The sequence below is a fragment of the Meriones unguiculatus genome, chromosome 4 (assembly GCF_030254825.1).
Source record: "Meriones unguiculatus strain TT.TT164.6M chromosome 4, Bangor_MerUng_6.1, whole genome shotgun sequence".
Classification (NCBI taxonomy): domain Eukaryota; kingdom Metazoa; phylum Chordata; class Mammalia; order Rodentia; family Muridae; genus Meriones; species Meriones unguiculatus.
In genome coordinates, this window is record NC_083352.1 from 41,530,915 (window position 1) to 41,558,389 (window position 27,475).

General features: G+C 35.8%; 1 protein-coding gene across 14 annotated transcripts in view; it reads right to left on the reverse strand.

Annotated features, from left to right (window-relative positions):
• Positions 1-27,475, reverse strand: part of Tenm3 (teneurin transmembrane protein 3) — a 2,741,632-nt gene that overhangs the window by 2,179,147 nt on the left and 535,010 nt on the right. For all 14 annotated transcript variants that reach the window (XM_060381770.1, XM_060381769.1, XM_060381766.1 and 11 more), the window contains exon 3: positions 9,943-9,979. The gene's annotated coding sequence lies outside the window, so the exon portion shown is untranslated. The remainder of the gene's footprint in view (positions 1-9,942; positions 9,980-27,475) is intronic.

Genomic DNA, 27,475 nt, shown 5'->3' on the forward strand with positions numbered 1-27,475 from the left:
GATAAAATAATTGTTCTTAAAATAGATTTATATGAATGATTTCACATTTTTTTTCTTGTAAAGGATGTTGCCTCCAAACACAAATTTCCAGTAGCTAAAACAGATCTATAATATTTATAAAACAATCTGATTTTTTCGTTCTGTAAATCTTTGTTTTTTTTCTGTCTGTTTGCCAAGATGTAAACACATGCTGAAGACTCTGCCAATGGTGTTAGTTTCACCTAGGTCATTATTTTAGTATCAATGGAATGTTAAAGTCATATGAAGTAGATGCTTTCATTTGACAGAAAGAGAAAATGGCTGCATGTTTTATTTTATTTTCTATTTATTTCATTTACTTAAGCTTTTGAGACTGTAATATGGAGATTTAGATGGGTTCAGAATTGTGTCTCAAGATACTCTGGTGTATATTGATTACACCAGCTTTTTTGATATTGCTTATGAGGATTCTTCTTCAGACCACATTGCTAGGACTATTCATAAAGGACTATGGCTTCTAGGGTACAGATCAATGTGAAGAAACTGATAACAAGTTGGGGAACAGAAAGGCATCAACAAAAGATAGAAGTTCTGATCTCAAAAGTTCAAATGGAAATCTGTTTTTCTTACTTCATTGCTAGATGAAGATCTGGCAAGAGGACAATTAATATTTCTTTGTTTCCTGGGGTAATTGTTCTAAGGTATAAAGGAATGAGGTTTAAATAACGGTGATAGAGGTCTTCTCCAACCTTATGTCTGACAGAGGTCTAATATTCAGAAACTATAAAGAACTTAAGAAGTTAAACACCAACAAGCCAAGTAATCCAATTAAAATATGGGGTACAGAGCTAAACAGAGAATACTTAATAGAAGAGTATTGAATGGAGGAGAAACACTTAAAGAAATGCTCAATGTCCTTAGTCGTCAGGGAAATGCAAATGAAAAGGACCCTGAGATTTCATCTTACACCCATCAGAAAGACTAAGATCAAAAATTCAAGTGACAACACATGATGGAGAGGTTGTGGAGAAAGGGGAACCCTCCTCCATTGCAGGTGGGAGTGTCAACTTGTATAACCACTTCGGATATCAATCTGGTGTTTCTCAGAAAATTTGGAATAGCATTACCTCAATACCCAGCTATACCACTCCTGAGCTTATATCCAAAAGATATTCCACCATTCAATAGGGACATTTTCCAACCATGTTTGTAGCAGCTTTATTTGTAATATACAGAAACTGGAAACAACCCAGATGTCCCTCAACTGAGGGATTGATACAGAAATTGTGGTACATTTACCCAATGGAATACTACTCAGCAATTAAAAACAAGGAAATCATGAAATTTGCAGGCCAATGGATAGAACTAGAGGTTATCTCAATAATCCCTGTTTTCTGGGCACAATGAAACTTCTAGTTTGTTAACTAGGAAAAGTAGGTTAATGAACTAAAGATGTATACAGTACTTATATTTAGAAAAAACCTTAGGATCTGAAGATCCAGTGTTGTTCATTCAACAGATGACCTTCTAAGGGACTGCTGAGCTACCTGAATATATGAAGATGACCCGACTTAAGCATAAAAGAGGGTATCTCCTGTTTTATAGATCTGCAGCTCTACTAGCACATTGTTAGTTCCAGCACATAGGAGGCAAAGGCAGGTCCACTTCTGTGAAGTTAAGGACATCTTGTTTTACACATATTTCCAAGCCAGCTATGCTATGTATTGAGACCTTTCCTTAGAAATCATAACCAAAAAGCAAAAAAAAAAAAAAAAAAAAAAATCTGCAGCACTAATAATAAAATACCATTTGGAAACTAATTCTATTAGTTCACTTCTGGGAATTCATCCAAAGGGGATAATAGAGGATGTGACTATATACAAAGGTGCTCATTACGGCATTAACACTAATAGAGAAAAATAGAAAAAAAGGTAATTGTTCAACTCCGGTGCATGTATAGCATTAAACTGTGGAATGTGTAAGATTCTGCTGAAGCACATGCGAGGAACTTGAAGCCATATTGTAAAGCAAAATAAAAAGTGAGCAATACCGTGCATTCCATGTATAGCAAAACACCCCTAATCTAATAATCTGAAATATTAAGTGTTCAACATCATAAATCTTTGCTGTTAACATTTTTCATCGGTATTAAAATTTGACCTCCTCATAAAAATATTATATAAAGTTGCCATAATACGGGGGTTGGAGAAATGGCTTAGAGGATAAGAGCATTGAGTGCTTTTCCCAAGGTCCTGAGTTCAATTCCCAGCAACCACATGGTGGCTCATAACCATCTGTAATGAGATCTGGTGCCCTCTTCTTTTGCCTACATGCAGGCAAAACACTGGTGTCTTTGTGTCTCTATCTCTGTGTGTCTCTCTTTCTCTCTGTATATATACACATGAATACATACATGGTGTATGACATTACAGTAAATCCTTTAGATTTGGGACTCATCTGAAAATATTTTTTACATATAGGTAAAATAGTATTAAAAAAATCTGAGTTTTTAAACAGTTCACTTTGGATGCATTTCAATTAAAGTGTACTCAGAAAAATTCCTATCTTTAAGTGGGAACAGGCAGCACCTCCCACAGGCTAAGATAACTCTCAGGTAGTTCCACTAAGGAGTCATCACCAAAGGTGGAGGCAGCAAAAATGCCTTAGGAGTTTGAAAGGTGAAACTGTTAGTTGTGAGACCAGCAGAGGCACCAGACAGGTCTTGAGTGAAAGAACCTAAAAGAAGTTTGCTTAAGTAGGTGCCTCACGAGGAATGAGAGCACAGCACATGAGAGACAGAATGGACATGTGAACAACTGTCTCTCTCCTCTGATGCTGCTTGATCCTCCTTTAGGTCTTCTTACTCATCCATGCTAAAGAAGGCCTTGGAAGCATCAGTGTTTCTGGGATAGCAAATAAGATGGGTAAAGGTCGCTACAAACATGGTTGAGCAAATGTCCTTATTGTGTACTTGAGACTCTTTTGGGTATATGCCTAGGAGTGGTATAGCTGGATCTTGAGGAAGCACTATTCCTAGTTGTCTGAGAAAGCGCCAGGTTGATTTCCAGAGTGGTTGTACAAGTTTACATTCCCACCAGAAGTAGAGGAGGGTTCCCCTTTTTCCACAACCTCTCCAGCATGTGTTGTCATTTGAGTTTTTGATCTTAGCCATTCTGAGGGGGGAAGGTGAAATCTCAGGGTCGTTTTGATTTGCATTTCCCTGATGGCTAATGAGGTTGAGCATTTCTTTAAGTGTTTCTTTGCCATTCGATATCCCTCTATTGAGAATTCTCTGTTTAGCTCTGTACTCCATTTTGGCAGTTCAGTATCCAAGTGGGTTCCATTATAGGAACAGGGACTGTCTCTGACATGAACTGATTGGCCTGCTCTTTAATTACTTTCCCCTGAGGGGGAAGCAGCATTACCAGGCCACAGAAGAAGACAATGCAGCCACTCCTGATGAGACCTAATTGACTAGAATCAGAAGGAAGGAAAAGAAGACCTCCCCTATCAGTGGACTTGGGGAGGGGCATGCATGCAGAGGGTGTAGGAAGGGAGGAATTGGGATGGGAGGAGGGAGGGAACCACAGGGAGGATACAAAGTGAATAAAGTGCAATTAATAAAGAAAAAATAAATGATAGGCAAAGGTCAATTTAACAGAAAGAGAATTTGAGTGTAACTGCTAAGCTGTAATACTGTTTTTAAGCCAATGAATGCATCATAAAGACTCTGGTAAATCACAGGGAAATATTGTTGATGGTCAACTCAAGTCGTGTTAGAATTACATTGTAGTGAGTTACCATTTTCCATCATAGCATTCATGCTATTACACTTGGTATTGCAACTATAATAAACATTTTATTGTCAACATAAAGGTTTATTCATCTTTATTTCATATATAATCTAAGAATGAGGAATCTCTCCTAGTGGCATATTTTATACCTATCTCAGTGCATCTCTCAACCCTCATCAGAGAAGCTTCTGATGGAAATTAAACACATAGAAACACACACGTGTGCACACACACAACAGAGCCAATCAATGGACAGAGAATTAAAACAAACATGGAACACTCAGCCCTAAGTTCATTATTTAAATCATAACTTTTTTCCTGTGAGTTTTGGTGCTCTATATAGAAAAGGGAGCAAAATGGTTGTAAGAAGCAGAAATAGTGAATGATATCAGGGAAAAGTTCTTTTCAGACTAGACAGGGCAAATGTTCATAGGTGATCTCACAGAGGCAGCAGTCCTCCATCTAACCAAGGAGTGAATGACATTTGATTGCTACTGAGTGGGAGAAAGTTTTGTTTATTGTTTTCCCCAATAAAGTGAAACTGTCTACCACAATTTAGCGCAAGACCCACCTCCAGGACAGATTGGCAAGGATAAACTGGCCTCTTAGGTTTTGTTTGTTTGTTGAGAGAGAGCATCAGTTGGGCAGATAGACATGTTTGGAAGAGACAGACAAGTTGAGAGGAATTAATATAATAAAATATGTTATAAGAAATTCTTAAGCAAAATATAAAAGATTATTTAAAAAGTTAATAAAAGAAATTAACCCCTGAGAATTCTGAAAAGAGAAAAATACCATATGCACTCCTCAGTGTTACTCTCTGAATCTGTTCAAGATGAACTTGTGAAGTACGGGGTCATGTAGAATGATTATGTGCTACAACATATGATAATAAAGGATTAAAATGCCTAGCTTCACTTCATATAAAATGCAAGTCTTAATAAAGGAAGCATCACAGAATAGAAAGTGGACAGACTACGAGAAAGAGGACCAGCATGACTGCTGCAAGGTATATCTTCGAAGAGAAGCAAGAGAAAGGGGGAGAAAAGGAGAGTGAGTGTGAGAGAGAGAAATATAGAGACAGAGAAAGCAGAATATGAGGAAAGTAGAGAGGATAAGATGGATTGGAAACATGGTAGATTAATATGATCAAAACAGATCATATGAAAAATTTTAAAGGCTTGGAGAATCCAGGTCATTATAACTGATATTTTGTACTTTAAATGTTCACCTAAAGAAGTATTAGATAGTACTTGGCCATAGGTATGATAATTCAAAATGGCTCAAGATCATATCCTGATTTTGTTTGTAAAAAAAAAAAAAGGATTGAAAAATGAAAAAAGAAAAGTGGCAGCACAAGGAAATTAAGTATAATATATTTTTTAATTTCTATTTTGTTGCTGATTTGAAGAGATTAAAAAAAATCACCAGGACATGGAGGAAAGGGCTTTACATATGCGAGAGGAATTTCTAAATGTAAACTTAAACATTTTTCTGAACTTTTCAATCATCTAGGCAAATTTTACTGATTAAAAACAAATGAAATGGATTGTCATATATTAACTTAAGAGTTAGGGAAATCTACCATAGTTGCAATCTTCATAATTGTTTTCTACCTAACTTGAAACCTATGTAAACCTTGCTAAATTCATTTTGTGATGTCACTCCAAAGATAACCCTATGTTTCTGATCATTTTGAAGTAACTGAGATTTTATCAGAATTTAACAAACTGTGAAATTATCACATATATAAAAACCAAAATAAAACGCCCATTTATCTTGGATATAAATTGTTTTATAATGGATATAATTAGTAGCTTTAGATCAAGAAGAATAGTACGGATGATCAGACTGAAACAAAATGAAGAATTTTCTTGAAAACTCTATTCAGTAAAACAATTTCAATAATAGTAGAAAATAATCAACAAAAGCTACAGAATAAAAATGAACAAATATAATACCTTCAGTTCCTCATCCTGAAAGCACTTAGGCAGATTTTTCAGTGTCAATCAGAATTCTTGCAGGGGCATACATTTTTTCTTCATCACCAGAATTAAATATCCATGTCCAGAAGTATGTGGCACCTCAAGTTTCCATATTCTTAGGACCTTAATCAGTGTCACATAGATATAGCCTTAATCAACCAGAAGTCTGTCTTTACAGTGAATATCTCATAATTTGCAAACAATTTTCAGTTTTTCGTTAATAAATTCAAGCTCCCAGTCAATGCTGAATTTATCCTGGCAGACAGTTGAGTGGGAGTCTGGGTTTGAATCATTACCACATGCAGCATTTTGCGTTTCTCTCTCAGATTTCCGTGTGCATGAATAAATCCTTAGAAGGGAAATGACATATTAATTTAGTTTTAGTTGGTAGAATGTTATTGACATCCTCAGAATGGGTCAAGCGTCAGAAGCCCAGAATTAACTCCGGGTTTGCCCTTCTGACTTTGGCCAAGCAACCTCTTTCTCAGTTTTCTAATGAGAAGCATAGCAATAATTCCTTCCAATCGAAAATAAATTTTGGCTAATATGTGAAAAAAATCATGAGTATAACAATATTAAAATGCAATGCATGAGGATTAAACATCTTACCCAGGGTCCTCCTTATTGCTTAGCTTCTTTAGGTGTACAGATTTTAATATGTTTATCCTGTATTATATATCTAATATCCACTTATAAGTGAGCATATACCATGTATGTCTTTCTGCTTCTGGGATACCTTATTCAGGATTATCTTCTCTAGTTCTCACCATTTTCCTGCAAATTTTATGATTTCCTTGTTTTTAATTGCTGAGTAGTATTCCATTGGGTAAATGTACCACAATTTCTGTGTCCATTCCTCAGTTGAGGAAAATCTGGGTTGTTTCCAGATTCTGGCTATTATGATTAATACTTTTATGAACATGGCTGAGCTAATGTCCTTGTTGTATACTTTAGCACATTTTGCATATATGTCTAGGGGTGGTACAGCTGAACCTTTTCAAGAGCCTACCACAGAGGGCCTCTGAACAACTCTACACAACAGTATGCTGAGACTCATAACCAAACTTTGGGCAGAGTACATGGACTCTTATGAAAGAAGGGGGAGATAGAAAGACCTGGAGAGGACAGCACTCTACCAGGAAAGCAACAGAATCAAAAAATCTGGACCCACGGGTCTTTTCTGAGACTGATCCTCTAACCAAGAACCATGCATTGAGATAACCTAGAACTCCTGCAGAGATGTAGCCCATGGCAGTTCAGTCTCCAAGTGGATTCCCCAGTAAAGAGAGCAGGGGCTGTCTCTGACATAAACTCAGTGGCTGGTCCTTTGATCATCTCCCCCTGATAGGGAGGCCACAGAAGAAGACAATGCAACTAGTCCTGATGAGACCTGATAGGCTAGGGTCAGATGGAAGGGGAGGAGGACATCCCCTATCAGTGGACTAGGGGATGGGCATGGGAGAAAAAGAGAAAGAGAGGGCAAGATTGGGAGGGGACTAGGGAATGGGCTACTATTGGGATACAAAGTGAATAAATTGTATTAAATTTTAAAAAAAATTAAAAATGCAATGCAGATTCTTCTTAAGGTTTTTATGGAAGTTAGGAAGATAGACATGAACTGGAAAATAGCATAAAATAGAGTTAAAACATATAACTTGTTTAGAAGAGTACTAATCACGAAGATTTTATTAACGTAATAGGTGTGTGAGAAAGGGATCTTGTGAATGTGCAAAGCAATATGAATATAAAAGTCTGACACTAATTCTAAAATGAAGCAATTCTGCCTTCAAAGCTGACACTGTAGGATGAAGACGAAATCACAGCGACTTCTTGCACTTAAGACGCCACGATAAAAGCTGGTAACACGTATATAAAACTAAAAATCTTTGAGACATTTTCAGCTGTTCTACGATTGCATCACCTAGATGAGTTTGAGGAGAAACTACTGCAAAAAGGAGATGATATTCTGAGAAGACTGATTTCAGGCTTCAATGCATTGTTTAGAAGTGCAGTCATCAGGACAGCCTGAGTAGAGATATTGATGGACAACAAGAAGAAAAATAGCATTCTTGATACCTGATCATTTCTTTTCTAAATATTTTCTTAATTTCACACACTAGTAACCAAAATAAACATCTGGTTAATAGATTAATGCTACCTAGTCTTGGAAATACAGCCACTTAAACACATTATTTCAAGGGTGGGACATGCTGATAACTTTGAAACTGTTTGTCTTCACAATGTAATGGATAGTTACAACACTGATAGTTTTAAGTATTCACAAAATACCAGTAATTCTATTCACTGAGTTTAGGTATGAATATCAGTAACAAAAAACAGCCACACTGTATAGAATAAATAATTATACTATCCCTTGTTTTGAAATTTTAGCATCTTATTAGGCTAGCACACCCAAGAAAAAGTTGATGTACATAAAAGAACACAGAAGAGCCTTCCGTAAACATAAACGTTAATCAGATGAGGCATTATGAACTTAGTCTGTTATTGGCCACCCAGAACAAAAGTTTCCTCATGGAATGAAGAAGGAAAAAGCAGAAAAGTCCTTTTGAGCATTTTTAAAGCCATCTTGCAAAATAGACACACCGTTAAGCCTAGTTTGACAACTGCTTAAAATATCTCAACGATTTTAGTGAACTTACTCAAGGTCCCACAGCTATGAAACATGGCAGCCCAGACTACAATTTAATAATTAAGCACAAAATCATTAAATCTGCATGTTACATGGAAATAAAATGGAAATTTCTGCAAGCTTTATTTATATTGCACAATGTACTTTGAACACTGGCTTCAAATTTTAACCAAATACTTATGACATTTAACATGAAACTCATGCAAAGGACTTCCCTGCGTTGGTGCAACTAATGTTCACCATAGAGTTGAAATTTCTTGCACTGTGTTGTAAATGTATGTCTCTGGTCAGTTGCTCAACAGCTTTTTGAGCTCAGGTAAAAGCAGCACAGGGCTTTTAAAGCAACAGGAAAAAAGTGTTTTGAGGTTGCAATGCACCGATAAAATTCAGTTGTTTGCTAAGCATGTTTAAAACTTGACATGACTGTTAGCATGCTGTACAGCAGGCTGATACACTGACATCTCCTGATTGGGAAAACATCACCACTTAAACACAATCTGATTATACAGAAGATGGAGCCTAGTATATCAATTTGCTGCTCTTAACTTTTAACAAAATTCAACACAGAAAACTTCTGCCATTGTAATAGAAGTAGGCTTCAAATATTCCAAAGAAAAAGCATCTCTCTTGGTTCAGAATAAAAACGTATAAATGTAAGAAAGAAATGTTGGCACTAATGCACGGCAAAAACATTGTCATAATTAAAATCAAGAAAGAGACATGTTGACCCTGGAATATCTTCACCAGCCTGTTGAAGACATCCAACATGATGTTTCAAAGAAACAAAGACTTTATTATTAGGCTATATTCATTTATATCATCATGTTTTAAATGCTTCAAATGGTGAGAAATATCCCCATGGTGTGGTCATTACTCCCTAGATAATTAAAAAACAAATGCATCTTTGATATAAATGATATAAACAAATGCATCTGTTTACTTGTACGTGTCTACAGATCTTGGAAATAAAACTAAAATGACTAAGTCAGCTTTATAATTTAAGTCAGAGTAGAAACTAATCTTCTGCTGAGTTTAACATTATATGTATGTTCAGGTAAAGTATATACAGTCTTCTTGCATAAGCAATAACCTGAGCACACAACAGTTTTTAGGTTTCAAAATGGCTAAATTAATACCTAATTCAATTCAACCATAAAATAAAGAAAAGAAATAATAAAAAATGTGGACATGACCCAAGTTGCTAGTAATTTCCATGAAAATTGTATAAATCCAATCAGAACTGAGACAAATGTAATCAAACTGAACCGTATCTTTTTCTTATTTCAACAGGTATTTCTTTCTGAAGCTCACCCACTTAATTAACATTTCAAGACAGAAAAGGCGCCTGTCTGTCCTTCTTACATAAAGTCAGCATCATGCACAATAATCTGGAGCTTAAGATAATTAATGCTATATATCCTTGCCTTTGAACAACACAGCTGTCAGCCACGGGGCTTTGAAATTAATGCGCTCTTCCAGGCTACAAATCAGAAACTATGATGCCGTCACACAATATTTCTTAAAAGGCACTTACCTTTTTAAAGGAAAACAGGCTTCTGCTAGCAATTCACCTGTTAAAATAAAACATATTATTCATTGGTACTCAGTAAATTATATAAAGAGAAGTTATTTTTACACTTGGGACCATTGCAGGGCAACTTTGCAAACACTTTTTTTCTAATCTCATCTATTTTCTTTCCTCTGCAATATGAAAATCACCCCCTTGGTTGTAATAATTAAATGCTTTTTTTGTTGGTGTTGTTGTTCATCGCATGTGCACCCAAACCACAAAAACTAATGAGTTTCATGTTTGAGAGCAAAACGAGAAATTACTGGGCACATTATCCAGGTCATGGGTATAGACTGGAGCATATCCCACTCAGGAGTGTGAGAATCTAACATCTACACAAGAAAATTTAAGGTTGGGTGCAGTGGTCAGTTTGACTTCCATCACATGAAGATAACACATCGCCAGAGTGTTGTAATTAACATATAGTACACTCTTGTAAGCATTTCTTTTTTTAATTTCAATTTCTTATATAAGTTTTCAGTTCCACTGAACTGCATCAGAGCCTGAGAGACTTTTACTTATGAAACTTTCCACTAACACTGAGACACTCGAGGCAGAAACATATGTTGTATGCAGAAAATATGGTACCTGGAACAAAGGCATTGGATCGACATGGTAGTTAATGCTAAGAGGAGGCCAAGAAGTGCCTTCCTGGGAATAGGAAGAAACAGTTGCAGTGGAACCTGTTTTAGTGGCACTTTAGTCTTCGTGGCATGTAAATTATTATCTCAGAATGGAGAAATCATGAGCTGCAATTTCCCTGGACCACTATTTGTTTGTCTATATAAAATTACACATACACCTTTTTCCCACTGTGTTCATCTCAGTTGCTGGTGGGGAGGCTCAGTAAGTTTGAGTTGTTACTGTATACATTGTGTACGTGTGTGTATACATTTTCCTGTAATATCTTGAGAAGATCCAAATCCTCAGAAGATTGATAGCGTTTAGATACTAATTTGTAAACAGAGAAAGTTCAGGTGGGAAACTCATCTGAGTTCATTTGAGTGTTAAATTGTCAGGGCAGAAAAAGTGCTTCTCAATCTCACCCTAGACTGCCTGGCTAATAAGACTAAGAAAGGGAGGGGTGCTCAGGTGAGCTGGCAAAGCTGCCTGACAGGTCTCCTCTTCATGGATCCTAGTGCTGGACTGGGCTTTCCCTCTAAGGGCCCCTGAGCAGGATCATTAGCTTGACTTTGCTAGACTCAGTCTATGCCGTCCCTGAAGCACTTAAGGATAGTATTGGCTAAGTGTCAATAAAACAATTAGTGCAAATGTTTGCCTGTCAATAGAGATGGCATTTCTGCACTTCTCCTTTGATATGAATATACACAATCATCGGAACATTCCAAAAATGGCTACCGCAGGTTTAGTACTGATACTTCCTGGAAATTTAGTTGCATAACAAAGACTTAAAGAATAGTTTAGCTTCATAGTTATCATGTTACTGTGAACTTTTCAGAGTGTGTAGTCATGATTGTCACTTAAGAGGTTTTTCTCAGTTTTCTTGTTCTTAATGTGACTACCTCACTTCTAACCTCTCCACAGATAACTGTGTATTGTTTTTTTTATTTATTACAATATATTTACTTTGTATCCCAGCTGTAGCCCCTTCCAGAGTCTCCTCTCAATTCTTCTCTGATGCCCCTCCCCAAGTCCACTGATGGGGAAGGTCCTCCTCCCCTTCCATTTGACCCTAGCCTGTCAGGTATCATCAATATTGGCAGTATTATCTTCCTCTGTGGCCTGGTAAGGATGCTTCTCTCTCAGGGGGAGATGATCAAAGAGCCAGCCACTGAGTTCATGTCAGAGACAGCTCCTGTTCCTTTTATTTTCGTAATAATCATAAAATAGACTCTTGACATGATACCAAGAGCTCTTGTTTAAGATTTAGATCTTTGTGAGTTCTGCATTCTAATTGTAATCATTATAGTGTAGAGGCAATGTCCTTTCTTTTGTTCTTGAATTTACTTTCCCTGTTTCAGTTTCAAGCCTAGTCTCACCCCATTCATCATTAAATTAATATGAAGTGTAAAAGCTCCTTTTTCTAACTCCTTTTTCCATTAGCATGCATTAATTACATAATGAAGGTTTCACACTGACATTTTCACACATGTTTATCATGTACTTTGGTGAGATGGCTTCCTGCTTCTCAAATAGTTTCCCTTCACGTTTTGCATATTTTCTGTACATATAAGGAAAACATATGGTGCTCTCTTTCTCTCTCCCTCCTTCACTTCCTCTTCTATTTCTTTCTTCTCCCTTCCTCTATCCCTTCAATAAATTAATTCAGAATTCCTCACAGGACTGAATATAAGACCTGAAACAACTCTCAAACCACTATCAGGATTTCAAATGTTCCTCCCTTCAATTCTTAATTGGGCCCTTCTACAATGTAGTCAGGAAATGCTCAACTTTCTTCTTCAAACACTGGAGAGATGTTGTGACTCATAATTCGTTTCATAGTTTTCAGAGAACACAAAATTACTCTCCAAACCAGGTGACTTTGAGATGTAAAAAAAAGCAGTAAGGAGACAGTATTTCAAACCAGTTACAGTGACCCGAGATTGGTCTGTCTGGGAAAACCAGTGTATTTACTTAAGTACTGTTTGGAGATAACTTATCATTTGCATATAAGACTTAAACACCTAAGTTTAAGGAAATATCGTAGAAACAGCCATGGAGTTTTTCTCTGAGCACATCCAAATAAAATTAGACATAAACACAATAGACATAAATGGGTAAAACACTTAGAGGATAACATCAATCAGAGGTAGCAAGTGAATGACATCTTAGCATTTTTTCTGGGCAAGCCTGTACAGATGCTTCTCAGCCTCTTGAGAACTACTCTCTCACCAGGCACACATTCATCTTCATAAGGTAATTATTAGCTAAATATTGCAAAAACTAGCATTTAATATTGCATCAAATGCACTAAAGATGATCTAGCCGTGAAGACAGTGGCAAGGCATGGATGATGATTCTGATGTAGGAACAGAACAAAACTAGATGGTCTACCTCCTTAGCAGGATGTCAACTCAGAAAATTGTAATGCCAGGCATGAACACCACGCGTGAACAACAATAAACTCTCCCCTTCAATACTTGAGTCTACAGATGAACAATCTGCAAAGATGGTTCATGAAGCAAGAACTACATATGGAAAATGGAGCTCTTACTTGATGCACTATTCCTTTTCCACGTTTGTTTCTCTGGTTGGGTTTGTCCTCTCATTGTAATGTGTGTTGGTGTGCATATTACACATATATTATTGGTTGTGTAAGGTAAATAGCCTTTCTTATGGTTTGGGTTTTTTTAAAGTGGTGTTTTATTTATTTATTTATTTATTTATTTTATCTTTTGAGAGTGTTCTGTTTTAATCAGGTAGCTGCAGAGAAATGGTAGAAGGACAGAGACACAGAGAACCCTCGAAGTCTAAACAAGTACCAAGTAGATATTTTTATTTATTTTATTTTTTTAATATTAGTTACAGTTTATTAACTTTGTATCCCAGCTGTATCCTGCTCTCTCATTCCCTCCCAACCCCACCCTCCCTCCCTGGTCTCCTTTCTGCCCCTTACCTCACCCTGTTTATCAGGTATCTTTGATCTCCCCCTCCCCCACCCGAGGGAGGAGCAGTCCTCCTAGGCCACGGAGGGGGACTTTGCAACCAGTCCTGAAGATAACTGATAAACCAAGTAGATATTTACGAACAAACTTGTAAAAGCAGTCAGAGAAAGACAAGAAGTCAAGTTATAGGGTCTAGATAATTACAATGTACCAAAATGTTGCAAGTATTTTAGACTGAAAGAAAATAGAGGATAATTTTATTGGAAGAACAAATTCAGTATTTTCAAAGTTGTGTGAGAAATATGGAAAATGGAAACTGAAAAACCCAGGCCTGTTAAGGCATATTTGCAAAATTCAGTAATTAAAATAGTGAGATTCTTAACTGTCACTATGGGAATAAGATACAGATAAAAGGAGAGTCCTAAGGGATTAAATAACATAACTAATAGATATTTTGGCTGTCTAAAAGCAGAAATGTATAGACTATGTTTTTTTTTTTAAATATATCTCTGACTTTTGGCCTGAAAGACTATTTGCACCATTAACAAATGAAGGATTATAACAAAATAAATAGGATAAAGTCAAAAGATGGAAAAAATAAGCTTGTGCTTAAATTTCTCAAGTATTAGAATTCTAAAATCCAGAACATTCTTAATAACTGGAACAACATTGTGTGTTGAGCAAGGTATTGATTATATATATTTAAATATATATGTATGTATATGTATGTACACATTTATGTACATGCTTATTCATATATACATGTGTGTATATATATATTTATATAGAGAAAATGAAGAAAATATATGTATATAGATTAGATAGATAGGTTGATAAACAGTCAGATGATTGATGGATAGATCATAGATGGATAGACAGATGATAGACAGATGGTAATAACATGAATTTCCCTTAATTTGTAATAGAGGAAATTAACCTAACGGATTGAGCTTGTTTGAAGATATTATAATGACTATATCACAGAGAAAGTATTTTACTTCCATTTCCTTCACTCTAAACACCATTTCTCATAGAACTGATATTGAATTTAGTACACCTGTACCTTTATACCAAACATACCCCAGTTTATTATTATATAAAGCAATGAGGTTATTTTATTTATCTTTCAGATTACCTAAAATCATTATACATATTTATTTCTTTATTTATATTTTTCTCACAATTTATTCATTATATGTCCCAATTGTAGCCCTCTCCTTCAATGTGCCCCAGTTCCACATTCCCACTCCTTTCCCCCCCCCATACTCTTCCCCTAGTCCCCCTAGAACTCCTAGGGGGAGTTCTATGTTGGTATAATATTATTTTGGAATGTATAGAATTTACACTTGTTTATTCAAATGCATATTTCCTTCCCCTACTATCTGGCTTCCATCCAGACATTATTCTAAGCATCACCTCTCTCAAGTTTGTGTAAAAATGCCACCATTTGTTCTCTAAATTGTCAGTTAAAACAACCGGCCACATTGCTGAGTAATGGAGAGGATAGGGTGGGACATCCTGGTCCAGAGTGGTGGGGAAGAAGAAGGAAGCAGGGAAGAGGGAGGAGTAGAATCTGGAGGAGCGGTCTTGGAACCATGTGGAGAAATGAACCGGACCTAAGATATCACTAAAAGCAAGTGTAATTGGGTGAATCTGAATGGTAGGAAACTATGCAGGCTTGGAGGTTTAGGATCGAGTAATTATTACCCAGCATTATCTTCTAGGTTAATTAAATAAATCCTAGTCTCTGTGTGGTGATTTGGTTATACAGCTATTTAGGAATAACCACTCTTTTTTAAAATTTTTTATTAATTACACTTTATTTATTTTGTATCCCCCCATAAGCCCCTCCCTTCTCCCCTCCTGATCCCACCCTCCCTCCCCTTTCTGCATGCATGCCCCTCCCCAAGTCCACTGATAGGGGAGGTTCTCCTCTCCTTTCTGATCTTAGTCTATCAGTTCTTGTCAAAAGTGGCTGCATTGTCCTCTACTGTGGCCTGGTAAGGCTACTCCCCCCTCAGGGGGAGGTGATCAAAGAAAAGGCCAATCAGATTATGTCAGAGGCAGTCCCTCTTCCCATTACTATGTAACCCACTTGGACACTGAACTGCCATGGGCTACATCTGTGCAGGGGTTCTAGGTTATCTCCATGAATAGTCCTTGGTTGGAGTATGAGTCTCTGGGACGTTCCCTGTGTTCAAATTTTCTTGTTCTGTTGCTCTCCTTGTGGGGTTCCTGTCCTCTCCAGCTCTTACTATTTCCCACTTCTTACATAAAATTCCATTCACTCTGCCTGACAGTTGGCTAACCACTCTTAAATAAAGATCTATCAGTAGTAAATATTAAATAACCAATAACAGTTCTACATCATTGCCATGATCAATTCCATTTACCAAAGCTGAATCAAGATCAGGTAAATAAATTTAATAATCCTATATTCCCTAAGGAAATAAAAGCAGTCACCAAAATTCTCCCATCAAAAAAAAAAAAAGGCATAGTTTCAGTGCAGAATTCTACCAGACCTTCCAAGAAAAGCTTATACCAATATTCTTTAAACTATTCCACAAAATAGAAACAGAAGAAACATTATCAAACTCATTTTATGAAGCCACAGTCACCTTGGTACCTAAACCTCACAAAGGCTCAACAAAGAAAGAGAATTACAGACCAATTTTCCTTCTGAACATTGATGCAAAAATATTCAAGAAAATACTCCCAAAATGAATCCAAGAACACATCAAAAATATCATCTACTATAAGCAAGTAGGCTTTATCCCAGGCATGTAGGGGTGGTTCAAAATATGGAAATCCATTAATGTAATCCACCATATAAACAAACTGAAAGAAAAAAATCACATGATAATCTCTTTAGATGCTGTAAAAGCATTTGATAAAATCAAACAACTTGTTTATATTTATAGTCCTGGAATGATTAGGGATACAGAGCACTTACCTAAACATAGTAAAGACAATACACAGCAAGCCTAAAGCCAACATCATACTAAATGGAGAGAAACTTAAATCAATCCCACTGAAACCAGAAAAAGGGCAAGGCTGCCCACTCTCTCCATATCTCTTCAACATAGTACTTTAAGTCCTAGCAAGAGCAGTAAGACAGCTAAAGGAGATCAAGAGGATACAAATAGGAAAGGAAGAAGTCAAAGTTTCACTATTTGCAGATCATATGGAAATATACATAAGCGACCCCAAAATTCTAGCAGGAAACTCCTGCAGTTATACATTTTTGTTTTAGTAAAGAAGAGAGAGAAACCCATCAATGTACTTTTAAGCTAACCTTGCTGCAAAATCTTTTGAAAATTAAACAGGAGTAGCTAAATAACTCATCACAGAGCACATTGTAAATGGATATGTAGCCCTGTCCTCTAAGTCCACACTGATTTACTTAATTAGGGAACCAAAAACCATGTCTGTGTCTATGTCTATTTAGATAGAGGACAACAGATATGAAGCATGAAAAGGATCCAGGTGGCTCTTACAGTTGAACTGGTTACCTAAAAAGATACTTATTTTTAAGTTTATATTTTTATTTCTCTTTCTTTCCCTTGGCCTCTAATGTGCTTTTAGTGTAGATTTTTATTTGTGCAGTTCAAGGTTTTTATGTGAATCCATTGTAGCAGAATATGGAGAATCTTAAGCTTTTGTGAAAATTACTTTTTTGTGTATTTATAAACAGCAAGTATACTCCCTTTGATAGAAAGGACAATTAAAGGGCTTTTTTGATAATTTTATTCTTAAATTTTGTTTATATTCGTTTATTTGGATTGTTAATCATCACTAAACTTGGAGGATCATCTGAAATCAGAGCATGTCATATAATATCTATTTTGTTTGTTGCTAGAAATGGACCATTACACAGCCAAACTCATTGTTAGAATAATTTATTTTCTTGGTTTTTCATCTTCTCCTGCTCTAATATGCAGAGATATGTTATTGTATTCATCTAAAGTAGTGCATTCTCATAAAGAATAAAACGAGGATTTGCCATGCATAGCCCAAAGCAGAAATATCACTTATCGCTGAAGTTAGTGAAGGGTTGAGACATGGTTAATTGTATAAAGTGTATGGCAGTGAGACAGATTATAGAATTCTAAAAAAGTTGCACAAGATATATAGGGTGACATAAAGGGTTTGTCCTTTTAAAAGTGTAAATTTCTTTTAAAATTAAATTGTGTTGTTTGTATCTAAAATGATTATATTACAGATACTCACCTGAGAGTCACATTGCCTGAACTTAAAAGACATCTTAATACTTAATATTCTGATCTTTGTTAAGCAACTCCTTTTTCTCCTCTTGGGTTTATTTATATTTTAAAAATGAGAAAATCATATTCACTATGTTATAAACTTGTTGTAAAGATGTGATCAGTATTTGTGAAGAATAGACTATTGGCACATAATTAGCCTCCCATTTATGTCAGTTGTTAGATATTTGAAAACAGTCTACTTTTCTGCTTTAGTTATAGAAATTATCAAATGTTACTAATAATGTAACCTTATCTTAAATTCATCTATACCTATGCTTCCAAATCAATTTTTTTCACATATAGACTCATTTCCTCTGAAATAGGCTTCAGTGTCTGTCTTCTTAATGGCTAGGGCCTCATATCTAATTATTTATACTGCTGAAAGGTTCAGTTTGCTTAACCAAAAATGATGAGTGACATCTAAGCATAGGAAAAGCCATCATGGGCCCTGAAGTTTGTCATATTAAGAATGATGACAAAGAAAGAGCAAAACTGTCCTAAGCACTATGTAGGAGATTACAGAAAAAAAAGAGACACACCAAAACACAAGAGGGTGACAGAAACCATTTTATTTTGCATGGTCATGAAAATTTCTCAGAATATGTGACAATTATTCTAGGATAAAATATACATGAAAAAGAACCAATGTATCTGGGAAAATTTGGCAGCAGGGCATTGCAGGATGAATGAAACACAAGATGTAAAGCCTGAATAAAGGAAAGGAAAGTTGGAACTGTAAGGAGAAAGGTGTTTCAGAGACACTTATGAGTGAGGTCTGAAAGAAAGTCCTGGCAATAAATTTTCATCTTGGAGATTTCTTTCTTAGGAAACAAACAAACAAACAAACAAACAAATAAAAACTTGTTAACACTAAATATGGTAGCAAGAGTGATGTACTCAGAGTTTTTCTTCTGTAGTAATTCTTTGGGGATTGTGTAAATGGAAAACAAGTGTCAAAGGTATGAAAGGGAGAGAAAAGAAGAAGCCGTTGCAGTAAGCTGGGCAAGAGGTAGGAGAACGAGGGGTTGAGAGAGGCCTGGTGGCTTCAGTGCAGCTAAGGCCAGAATAATAGATGGAAAAGCTATAAAAGATTGGTGATGACTGAAACTTAGCATATGAGAAGAGAGAAAATAAACACAGCTACAATATTTCTGATTATGCGAAAAGCCTGTATTTCTTCTTATTTGAACAAAGAAGAAAAAGCATACTGAGAAAGGTGACTGAAGATGTATCTTATAGGAAAGGCAATTATGAGGACCTCTTATACTTCTTGTATTACCATTGCATAGATAGGTCTGTAATAGGATACAATGTAATGTGATAACATACTTAGTTTGTGTGCGTCTCCACCTCAGTGCTGTTGCCAATTTGCCAAGGGCATTCTGTATAAGTCTGCACTGTAGGATGTTTCTTTTTATTTATTGTCTTTGTTGACTGAACGAAAGTGTGCAGTTTTGACGAACAAAACTGTTACCAGCTGTGGTTGGATTATGAATGGGGAGGGAAGAAGCTTGTATCTGTAACTCAATTTGAGAAATTTGGAGTTACAGATACATATTTAGATATAAAAGTAAAAATAGAATTTAGCTACAGGGCAAAAATAGGTTCATCTATGGAAAGAGAAACAAATGAATAAAGGGATCATTTCAGATGTTCCAAAATTACAGGATGAAAAGAAAAAGAAGAGCTAATGAAGACCAAGAGAGGGGATTAACATGATGGCTTGATGGATTGGAATCCTGAGGAATCTACTCAAACAGCAGGAGAAATAAATCATGAATAGTTTACATATGGGTTTTTCATTAGATAACTAAGAAGAAAAAAAAAACAGTCCAAGACCTATTCAAATTATAACTGATCCAAAGAAGTTATGCAATATTTAAAATATAAAAAATTATTTAATAACAAAGTATGTCAGCAAATGTTGCAGCCTGGACAAGATTCGAGCAATAGATAAAGTTAGTTTTAAGTAACCTTGCATTAGTAAGTTGTGCTACGTTCTAGGTCTGGCTTTATATACTAGTAAACTTCAGGTTAGATGCCAGTCTCTGCTTCTGATTATGTGTAAGTGGTAGAGGCCCCACGAGTTTGCCCCTTACTCCAAACTGCTTGCCTCCTTTCACTTATAAAGCATGGCTGATGTCTGAACTGCCATTAGGGGGCCTGGACTGAGAACATGTTGACGACAATCTTTATTTGATGGCGCATGGATCATTGCCAGTAAATGGATTTCCACGCCACAGTAGACACGGGGGGCTTCCCTCCATGATCACTGATCTTGAAAACTTTTTGTGAGGCATCCTAATTCTGAGAACATTTCTTATGTGTATGCATGTGTGTGTGTGTTTTTGTGTGTGTCTATGTTTTTAAATGAGTATCTCTCTTCCTGTGTGTGTGGGTATCTGTGTGTTTTGTGATATGGAAAAGCTTCATTTTCAAAATACTTTACATGAATACCATTAGTCTTTGACATACTACAAAAGTTCATGCTACATCATATGGATGCCTCTTTGTAAAACAGTTTACAAACCCCATAAATCAATTTACCTAGTGTCACCTCCCGGAAAACTGAATAGTCAAAAACTTATCTGCTGGTACCTTAATATTCTACTTTTCTACACCTTAAAATAAATTTTGTATTTATGCAAATCTATATTCACATATAAGCATATATGTAAAAGTAAAATTATAAGAGGCCAAATGTGGTTGAGAGAATGATCCTAAATCACCTATATTGACATATTTGCCCATTGTCCATTTAATTAGCTGTTACTATTGATAAAATCTAAGCGAAAGATGTATAATTACTCCCTTCTGGGTTCCTAGCTGTCCATTTTACCCATGGTTTTCAGTAATTACTGGTTCCTTCCCTGTTCAGTATGTAGGAACATTCCTCCTAAAGAGCAGGATTGTGCATTGCCTATTAAAGTTATTGCCAGCCTCTCAAAACTGAAGTAAATGCTTTCACAAATAGCATTTCCAATGAATAATGCTGAAATCAGACTTTTTTTTTTCATTGCAAGTGCCTCAAGTAGTTGGCTCCTTTCCCATCGGCTACTTTGTAACTGTGAATATGACAACATGACGGTGATTCACAGATGCCAAAATATGACGAGCAGAGCAAAACTGTGTTCCAGATGTGATAAGGTGAGGACAGCAGAACTTGAAGCCCCGGGTGATTTCCATGAAGACAACTACATACAGCAGGTTGACTATCTATACCATGCAGACGCCAAGTCTAATAACCTGGTCCGGTGAGCAGCTCAGCAAGAAATGCAAATGGATTAAAAAAAAAAAAAAGCTGGTTGCACAGTAACATCTTAAGCTGATTTGAGAGATGTATGCTTGAAAACGTACGCCTCAGCCTTGGAGAATGCCTTTTGTTATGCTCAACACACAGGGGGCTAGAACTAAGAAAAATACATAGGCATTATGAATGCCTTTTCAAATTCCTTTACCAATCCTGCAACCGTATATGCAAAGCAATAGGAAGTGAAATAACAGCTTGTTTCTTGTTTTTATCATAATATTTGGAAACTTATTTCAAACGTACATATGCGTCATAGATTAGTGGTTATAGTTACCCATTGATGGGACAGAAAAAAAAATAGATTGTGAACATGCATCATCGAAACAGCCATCATACATTCATACAAAGCAGTTCTCAGGCTTGCACTGCAGTATTCGGAAATAATAGGATCACAAATTATACAAGATTGTCATTACAGGTTCTACATAGACATCTATGTATTTTCAACTCCTACATTCTGACTTCTGCCAAGCTTGATTGTCAGTTTAATTCATGGGAACCCATTTATGGTCCAAATTTATACTTAAAAATCAATCTTTCGATGTTAAATCAAGGAAAATGTTTTATTAGGCATAGTATAATACAGATGAATATTAGAACATTTTTTCCAGAATGATGATAAAATTAAGGATATTTTTATGTCAAACTTTGATTCTAAACACAATGATCAAAATCAAGTTTGTAAATCAAAGCAAAATATCAATGTATCTCTAATTCAAAATGTGATGACCTTACTTGGATGAATCTATCCACTATAACTACAATGGTATATGTTTTGGATGAAAATCATATACATTTCTGAATTTTTAAAATCTGTCTTAGAATAAATTTAAACAGAAATGTGGGAAATTTAGAAAATATTTTTTAAGTTGCCTCATGAAGATTTAAAAAGGATTTTATCATAAATCATTTCCTAGTTATTATCAAAAATATCCTTGTCATTTTTTTTTTGATGGCACACTATAAATAAATTCCAAAGTTGTTTGCAGATGGCAAGCTGTTTATGGGAAGGAAACTTGCTTTTTTGCCATAGTATTTCAAGAAGCAATGGCAATGCCAGTCACTTAGATTGTTAAGAAGTTTTGGAAAATCAGTTAGTGAATCCTAAATGAATCATTGTGAACTGGAAATTTGAGAATGATTCTTAACATTGTACAAGCTAATCTATGGAGATGTACTAACTCATTAAATATAAACTATCCGAGTTGGAGGTCATTAAAAATTGACTAAGGCATTGTCTAGAAATAAGGAGGGCTATGAGGAGTGAGTCCAGAACAGTCACCTCATAGGGATGTCAGGGGGGCATGGCATCTTACCTGTCACTCATAAGAATGATCAGTAGATGACATCTTATCTCTAATTCCAGCTTCAGAAATCAGAGACCTTATATATTTAGAACAAATCTTGCTAACCAGATTAGCCATATTGGTGAGCTGTGGGTTTGCTTGATAGAATCCAATTTAATAATTATAGTAGCAGAACAATGGGTGGATGGTCACTTACATCAACCCTGTGCCTCCACATGTATGTGCATACAGCTACAAATATGCTATTATATAGTATGCTCACATATACAGAAAAATTTATACACAGAGAGAGAGAGAGACAAGCATACACCAAAACAGAATAAATTAATTATGAACTATTAAACATGATTCATTATACATGTTAACTGAGATGATTTTCACTTTAAATATTTTTAAAGAATTACTTAAAATATACATTTATAATTTTATTTCATTTACCACAATTTAGGAGTGTCATGAAGGAGTGAGTAAGTCATTATCAGAATAAACTATACTTTGAAAAGTAATTTCAAAAATAATTGAATTGTATAACATAGTTCACCTTATAGTGATTCTATGAAAAAAACAAAACTTGCTTTTCGTTCCATGATGCCTCCTTTTAGCCAATATAAATCTTGAAAACCATATATCTATGTGATCCTCTCACTATGATATACACTAAGGCATGTAAATATATACTCTTTATTATTCTTACTGAGGATTTTCTACATGTTTATGAATAATCTCACATAAATAGAATCTTGCTGTAATCATTTTACAGAAAAGAACCTACATGTTCAGATAAGCAACTATTTTGCCCAAGCTAATAATCAAAGAGATGAAAACAATATCATTTTAGGGGGAGGAGCTAGAAATAAATGCTGCTTCTGAGTTAAAGAGCTGAAGAACTATTAAAAATGGGTGTAGTAGAAGTCAAAAAAAGAAGTTAAATTTAAACAGGTAGCAAGATGATAAGAGTGTGATAAGGTCTAATCTTACTCATTAGGGATGAATTTTTTTCAAAAACTATTTAAGGACAGGTACGAGTGAAACTGGCAATAAATATAGTTAAAAGAAATCATTAATAAATAATATATTTAAGAATGAGAGACATTTCTTTTATTAGGTGTATAGGAAAAAAGCATCATATTTGGTTAATTGACAAATAACCTCAGAATGGTTTTAACTTCTGAAAAGGTTGTTAGGAGAAAGGGAGAGACAGGTTTCAGCAACAGTGACCTCTAGAATTTTGGGGAGGATGAATGCACACTCTAGACAAAGCTGAAAGTTCTCTGTAGAAACAGAATAAATTAAATGACACCTAGATTTCCATTCCCTTTTCACATTCAACACAGTGGTGCTATCTATATTAATTCATTATCATTGTCATGTAGCAGTTTTCTCTGAGATTGAGAGATTCTATCTTGTAGGGAAGCCCCTTAAAAAAAAAACACTTAAAATAGCTTCAGGAAGTCTCTGAAAATGATCAGATTCACTAGACCCCCTCATGCCACAGTACTATACAAACAGTAAAGACTTCTGAGAGTCAGTGTGAGACGAGCGAAGGTACAGAGAAGATTCTCAGACAAACCAAACTGCAAAGACTGTTTCGGCCAGAAATACTGTTTTTGAGAGATTGCTCTAGGGAGTTCAGAATCTAGAAGCAGAACCTGTGAGGTTTTCTTCAATCATGATGATCTCTATGTCCAAAATCACATCAATAAGAGACCGAAGCTGGTAGGTAGGTAGAAAAGAATTTCATAAGTGAGAACCAGGAGTTTAATACTGAAGTTGGATTTTGATACTTAAATTAGGATGGACACAGATTTTAGAGCATGATTATACCTACCTACATGGTTCTTAATTTATAGGAATTGAAAATGTATTGGATTGAAAATATATTTGAGGTACCTAGTCTACTAAATATTGTATAAGTTAATATTTTAAAGTAGTTCCAAGTGTGCCATTTAGCTGAATTTTCTTTTCCTTCCATGGTCTGGGTAAAGAGAATACATGGTATGATACATCATTATTCTAGGAAATTGAAAACAGTGCATTGTTTATGTAGAAAGAACATCATTCAGTATCAACACTTGAAAACTCATAATATGATATTTTTGAAATTTAAAAAACATCCATATATATCCATGTGCTCACTGTGCATTGTGTTTACAACTAGGATCTTGCAGATAATGTTATAAATTATTTGAAACCTCAATCACTGCCTAATGAGGTTGGTAAAAATAATCTTTGCATATGCTTCCTAATTTTTTAAATCTATATACATTGACATAAAAATTTTGCTTTTTAAACTTTCAGGTTTGGAATCATATGGCTTCACATATACCATAAGTTATCAGTATGTTTTTGGTGTGCTGGACACTGAACCCAGTGCCTTTCTGCCTGCCAAGCAAACACTCTTTTTCTGAACTACATCTCCAGCCCTGAATTATTACTTGTCATAAATGAAGTATAAAATAAAATGTAGATATATTGGAGCCAGTTTACCCACATATGTATAAATAATAATAGTATAAACAATATATTTATTTCTTATGCCATGCTAAAAATAGTTTATATCATGATTGTTATGATATAGATAAGTAAGCTAAAACAAAGTTAGCTGATAAACTGGTCTGTTGGACTGAATGAAATATTGAATAACACAAATATTAGGAAAAAGATTAAGGATATTTAAGTACACTATTGATAAGAAAGTATGACAAATTTTAGTGATAAATGAAATAAGACATTAATAACAGAACATCCAAAAATAAGAAATAGTTGCTTCTGAGACTCATAGCCACACTTTGGGCAGAGTGCAGGGAATCTTATAAAAGAATGGGGAGACAGAAAGACCTGAAGGGGACAGGAACTCCAAAAAGAGACCAAAAGAGACATAAAAACGGAACCCTGGGGGCCCTAAGAGAATGCTAACGCAACCAAGGACAATGCATGGAGAGGACCTAAAACCCTGCTCAGATGTAGCCCATAGACTCAGTCCCTACTAAGGGGAGCAAAGACTTTCTCTGGCATGAACTCAGTGACAGGATATCTGATCACCTCCCGCTGGGGGGTGCAACCTTACTAGTCCACAGAGACAATGCAACCAGTCCTGATGAGACCTGATAGGCTAGGGTCAGAGAGAAGAAGAGGAGGACCTCCTCTATAAGTGGACTAGCGGAGGGTCATAAGAGGAGAAAAGGGAGGGAGGGTAGGATTGGGAGGAGAAGAATCAAGTGGCCACATGTATTGTAATAAATGATACTAATAAAAAGGAAACAAACAAACAAATAAAAGAAATAGTTGCAAATAGTTTTAAGCTCAATTCTACACACACTCATGTAAAGGCTATGTCCCTCTATCTAATAGTAAAAGAAGCAATTTGTTGAAAGTGACAGTGGAATGACAGTGAAGATCTTGCTTGGCCAGATGCTAAAATTGTTTTTATGCATTTTGTTTCTCTTAGTTTAAGGTATTTTTTATTTTTTATTATTTTTTTAATATTAGTTACATTTTATTAACTTTGTATCCCAGCTGTATCACCCTCCGTCATTCCCTCCCAATCCCACCCACCCTCCCTCATCTCCTCCCTGTCCCTTGATAGGGAAGGACCTCCTCCCCTTTCATCTGACCCTGGATTATCAGGTATCTTCAGGACTGGCTGCAAAATACTTCTCTGTGGCCTAGCAGGGCTTCTCCTACCTTAGGTGTGGAGGGGAGGTTAAAGAGCCCACCATTGAGTTCATGTCAGAAATAGTTCCTATTCCCCTTACTTGGGTACTCATTTGGATGCTGAGCTACCATGGGCTACATCCGAACAGAGGTCCTAGGTTATAGCAATACATGGTCCTTGGATGGAGAAACAGTCTCATAAAAGATCCCTGTACTCAGATATATTTGGTCCCTGTGGAGTTCCTGTCCTCTCCAGGTCAGGTCCTTCTAAACTAGTGGCTAGTTTGATGTGTTGGTGGATACTATGATCTATATTATCTCATAATATATGGACTTTGGCCATTGACATAATAAATGTAGTAATGTAGCTGTTATATCATTTTCATGTGAAATTATTAATTTTTAAACCCCAATAGGTTATTATTCCAAGGTGAAACAAAAGAAAAGAGAAATGTACAAACATGAATTAAATTTATGGTTCCCAAAGCCTCCTACATAATTTGATTTGCAGCATAATTACTTTTTAAGAAAGTAAAGGGGTGACTCTTTGTACTCTCTCTTTCTTTTGGTGTTCCACCCTCTCTCCAAGCCCCTCTCTCCCTCTCTTTCTTTGTCTATGTTGCTTTCTTTCTACCTCTTACTCATTGTTTAAATTTTTATGCCTTAGTGTACTAGTTCACTGAACTTAATGTAGTGTACATTAAAAGCCTAACATGCTCTGCAATGTTTTAAGCTGTTCCCAGGGAAAAATATGATTCAACCAAGTCCATTATGCCCTGGACATCTAATATTAAGTCATCACAGCAACAAATAATTGTCCAGAGATGCAGATTAGTGTATCGAGTTTAGGAGAATTTTTAGCAATTATATACTGGGACGAGGCAAGCATTTTCTTGAATGTTAGCCTAAGAAACTTCCACCTTAGGCAAAAGGCAGTAGAAATGCACTGTAGGTTTCTGAGCTGGCTGACATGGCCAATATCAGTGTTCGAGAGAAAGACCTGACAGCAGCGCTTGCATCCTTCAGAGAGGAGGAAAGACAGAAGCTGAGATTATCTAGGAAGCCCATTAAATTGGGCAGAAAACAACACGTGCCGGCTGCCATTGCTTTTTAATATTAAATTTGATGCATTTGCATTCTTTGGAAAGTTAATCACTTTAAAATTATAAACAGTAATTATCTTTTTATCGTCGATATCGCATGACTACGCGAACTAGGAAAAACACCTTAAGAAGTACTGGAGTCGAAGCATACATAGAACAACAACAAAAAATGTGTCAGAAAGAGAAAGTAGAGAGACTGTCAAAATCCTGTGAAAACTTGCCTACTGCCCTGAAAAATTGTCCTCTTGTGAACTGCCTTCAGGCTGCATTTTCAGGAATTATATTCTAGTAG